Here is a 5,000-nt window from a genome sequence, read left to right on the forward strand (position 1 = left end):
GGGTGGAGTGCCGGAGGGGGGTTGGGGGGTGGGAGGCCGAGAGCGGGGCGGTGGGGGGGTCGGAGGGTGGGGGCGGTGGGGGACCACGCGCCTCGGGCCCGGGGGGTGGGGTGCTGAGGTGGGCGGGGAGTTGGCAAACGTTCCGGGTGGCCTGGTGCGTGTGCGCGCGTGCCTGCGCGCGTGCGTGCGTCCGTTCGCGCGCGCGCGCGTCTGTGCGGGGGCGCGTCTTTGCGGGGGCGTGTGCGCGCGTGTCCGGGCGTGTGTGCCTGCGTGTGCGCGCGTGACTGCGTGCGTGCGCGTGCGCGTCTGCGGGCGTGCCCGTGTGCGTGTCCGCCTGCGTCTGTGGGGGCGCCTGCGCACGTGAGCGCGGGTCTGTGCGTGCGTCTGTGTGTGCGTCTGTGCGTGTCTGTATGGGTTTGAGTGCGCGTCTGCGCGTGAGCGCGTGTCTGAGCGTGTGCGCCTGTGCCTGCGCCCGCGCGCGCCTGTGCCTGCGGGAGCGGGCGCGCGCTCAGGCGGACGGGCAGCCCCCCGTCGTCGCCCTCGGTCCGCCGAACGGGCGCCCCCTTGGCCGGATGGAGAGGCTTTTCTCCGCGCCCACGAGGGGAATCGCAACGGGAACCGTAAGGCCGCACGCCGGCGGCGCTAGCGCCGCCTGCCGACGAGGGCCGCCGCCGCCGATCCCCCCCCCCGGCCCGACCCCCAGCCCCCCAACTCGGCCCGCGGTGAGGGCCGGGGCCGTATTCGGCTGGAGGGGGGGGACGGTAAGGCCGAGGGCAGCGTCGCCGTTCCCGCGTTGCACGCGTCGCCGTGCCGCGAGCGTCTCCCGGGAAGCCAGAGGAGCGAGGTGTGTGAAGCCCGTGCCGCGCGCGCGCGCGGACCCGACCGGGGTGTTCCGGGACGACCGACCGACCGACCGACCGGCCGACCGGCCGACCGGCCGGCCGACCGGCCGACCGTCGTCGTGGAAAGCTCACGGCGGACTGGACATCTGACGGGCCCCTCCCTGTCCGAGCCGACCTCCCGAGGTACGTAGGAGGGGAAGGGTACGGTAGGCTGGTTCGGCTGGAAGCCATCCCACCCCCGGGAGGCGTCGATCGACGGGGAGGCGGGACCGGGAAGGCACCGGTTTCCAATCGGACGATGGCTGAACCTTGGGCGACGGGTACGCGGACTCCTCCGTCTTCGCCCGAGTTCGCGACTCTCCGCGGGGGGAGCTTTCCGGGAAGCGGGTGACGGGCGCGCGTGCCGTCGTCCCGTGAAGGCGCGCTACTACCAAGAGGCTCCGAACGCGGGCCGTCCTCGGGGGGCGGTTTATTTTTTCTCAGTCGGGGGGGACCCCCGCCACAGGGAGAGAAACACCCGAGTTGGAACGGTGCTCGGGTGGGGAGTAGGGCGTGGCGGTGAAGACTGACGTTCGTCATCGTCGTCGTTTCCGTTTAGATAGAGAACTGACTGCGGCGCCGCTGCCGTCGCGTGCCGTCGAGCGGCTCGGGACTCGGAGCGGCCCTAGGGGAGAGAGTCGAGCCGCCCCACGGGCTTCCCAAGGAGGAGCCGGCGGATCCGAACCGCCGACGATCTCGGTCGGCAGCCGAGCTCCGAGCCGCCGCCGCCGCCGCGCCGCCGGGGCTCCGTCTTTGCACTCGGTCTCCGGTACGCGGCGAGTTGGTTTCGCCCGAGGGGCGGAACGGCTCTCGAAGAGGAAAACCCGGTTTCAGAAAAGGAAGGAGACAGGCAGAGGGAGGGGGAGGGGGAGGGGGTGGGCGGGAGGGGTGGGGGAGGGGAGGGGGATGGGGGCAGGGGAGGCGAGGGGGAGGGGAGGGGGAGGGGAGGCGGTGGTGGGAGGGACGGGGAGGGGGAGGGGGGAGGGGAGGGGAGACGAGGGGAGGGGAGGGGGAGGGGGACGGGGGAGGGGGGAGGGACGGGAGGGGGAGGGGGAGGGGAGGGGAGGGGAGGGGGGCGGGGAGGGGAGGGGAGGGGGGCGGGGAGGGGGAGGGGATTGGAGGGGAGGGGGAGACAGGCATACCTGGACGCCGAGCCAGCCCGGTGACGGCGTTAGGTAGAAGAAGGACGGTAGGCGCCCACGCGCTCACGCCCGTGGCTGCAGATACGGACACGCAGGCGCGTGCACGCGCCCGTGCGCGGGCGGGCGGTACGCACGGTCCGTGCCCGTGCGTACGCCTAGGGGTGTGCACGCGCGGGCGCCCGCCTCTACGTACCTGCCCGAGGGCGCGCGCGCGCGCGCCCGCGCCTGCACCATAGAGAGATAGTATTGGGCACCTGCGCGCGGACCTGCCCGCGCCCCCGCCTCTGCGTGGGATCGGCGAGAGCCGAAAGCGGTACCCGCCGCCGCCGCGTTTTCAAGATCCTTTGGCTCACGCGCCCCCCCACCCCCTTCCGGCCACCTTCGGGGGGAAAGCCCAACTTCACGGACGGGCGGAGCGGATAGCCCTTCAGCTGCGCCTCCCTGAAATAGAACGGGAGGAGTCACGAGAGCCTTAGGAAACGGAGCGAGGCGACGAGAGGGTGCGTCGAAAGGCGGGCGTCGAGAACTCCGGCCACAGGCGTTTTCCTTCTGTAGGGTGTAGAAAGCACCCCGCCGCACGCACCCGGCGTTAGGGAGCTGTCTCGAGGGCCGCGGTTTCTACTCCGCCGACTCCTTTCAGTTGAGACGGGGCGCCTCCGAGCGTGTGTGTGCGCGCGACCCGAAGGCGGTCGTCGAGGGACGACGGCACCCTCGGTCCGCCGAACCCCCGCGCCCTCGGACGGACGGGTGGAGAAGCTCTCCTCGACGTCACGGAGGCGGTCCCGACTGAAACCGGAGGGGCACGTGCCGGCGGCGCTAGGCCCGCCGCCGCCGAGGACCGCTGGCGCCACCCCCCCCACCGCCCACCACGCACCCCCAACCCCACCCCGCCTGCGCCCTTGCTGTGGGCCCCACGCTGGCGATATCCGGATCCAGTCCGACGTGGCCGCCGGCTGCCACCCGCCAGGCGGGGAAGAGGTTTGGAGGCGGCGGAGGCGGTGGGGGCGGCGGGGGGCGGCGGGGGTGTGGGCGGTGGGGGGCGGAGGAGGAGGAGGAGGACGGACGGACGGACGGAAGGACGGGAACGCGCCCGCGCGCGCGTGCGCCCGCACCGCAGGGTGCCCTCCGGAGACACGGACGGGCCCACGGAGCACACGGAAACACGGAGATGGACGCGAGGGGGCGCGCGCGCGCGCGCAGCAGACACAACCCCGGGACGCCCGGGAGACACAGAGGTAGGCGCGGGCAGGCAGAACACGCGGGAACGCGGACGCGCGGCACCCACGGACACGGTCCGCTCGCGCACGCGCACGGGGGCCCGGACGCACGGCGACTCGCACGGACGGCGCGGCCGAAACACGGGAAGGTACGCCTCAGGGGCACACGCCCGCGGACCCCCCCAACAGAAGCCCGCCCGCGGCCAACCCCCGCCGCCCCCCCCCGAAGCGGGACGCCCACCCGCGCGGACGGAGGGAGGGGCGCGACGGGGCGGACGGCCGCGCCGCAGCGCTTCGGAGGACACGGCGCCCCCGCCACACACGCGCGACGCGATAGACGCGTCGCGCGCGAGACGGGGGCACGGGCACGAGGTACGTACGCCCGACCGCGCGACTCGCGCGCCCGCCGGCCGCGCGCCCGCGCGGCATCCCGAAGAGGGCGCGCCGCACTCGGACGGACGGGGCCGCGCGCGCGCGCGCGCACCGGAGAGGCCACGCGCGCACCCGCGCGGACACGTACGCGCACGCAGCGGCGGCGGCGGCGGCGGCGCCCTCCGGCGACACGGACGCACGCCCGGGGCACGCGGAAACGCGGAGACGCACGCGCACAGCAGACGCACGCACGGGACGCTCGGGAGACGCGGAGGTAGACGCAGGCAGGCGGAACACGCGGGAACGCGCGTCGCCCCCGCGCACACGATACACGGAGCGGGCGGGCACGCTCCACTAGGCGCGCGCGGCCTGCACTTGACGCTCGGGGACGCGGGCGCGGACGCGGCCCCGTACACGCGGCACCCACGGGCAGGCGGCACGCGGGCTCGGACGCACGCCCGGCGACGCGCGCGGACGGAGAGACGGCGCACCGGAACCGCGGGCGGGAGACGCGAACGAACGGGCGCCTCCCGCGCCGCGCGGGGGGGACGCCCACGCGGAAGGCGCGGCACGGCCACACGCCCGCGGCGCCCCCGCGCGCCCGCCGTCCCCCCAAAGTGGGACGCGCTCGAGACGGCGCACGCGCACGGACGGTGACCGCGACGCACCCGCGTCCGCCCGCCCGCCCGCCCGCCCGCACGCACGCACGCACGCACGCGACCCCGGAGGACGCGTCGCACGCGAGACACGGGGGCGCGCGCCCGAACTACGTAGGGTCGACCGCACGACTCGCGCGCCCGCCGGCCACGCGCCCGCGCGGTATCCCGAAGCGGGCCCGCTACGCTCGGACGCAGAGGCAGAGGCAGAGAGAGACAGAGACAGAGGCAGAGACAGAGACAGGCAGAGACAGAAGCAGAGGCAGAGACAGAGGTAGAGACAGAGGCGGAGACAGAGACAGAGGCAGAGACAGAGACAGACGCAGAGGCAGAGACAGACAGAGGCAGAGGCAGAGACAGAGACAGGCAGAGACAGAGGCAGAGGCAGAGGCAGAGGCAGAGGCAGAGGCAGAGGCAGAGGCAGAGGCAGAGAGGCAGAGACAGAAGCGGAGACAGAGGTGGAGACAGAGGCGGAGACAGAGACAGAGGCAGAGACAGACGCAGAGGCAGAGACAGAGACAGGCAGAGACAGACAGAGGCAGAGGCAGAGACAGAGACAGGCAGGGACAGAGACAGAGACAGAGACAGAGGCAGAGACAGAGACAGGCAGAGACAGAGAAAGAGACAGAGGCAGAGGCAGAGGCAGAGGCAGAGACAGAGACAGGCAGAGACAGAAGCAGAGACAGAGGTAGAGACAGAGGCGGAGACAGAGGCAGAGACAGACGCAGAGGC

Source organism: Loxodonta africana, unplaced genomic scaffold, assembly GCF_030014295.1.
Source record: "Loxodonta africana isolate mLoxAfr1 unplaced genomic scaffold, mLoxAfr1.hap2 scaffold_178, whole genome shotgun sequence".
Classification (NCBI taxonomy): Eukaryota; Metazoa; Chordata; class Mammalia; order Proboscidea; family Elephantidae; genus Loxodonta; species Loxodonta africana.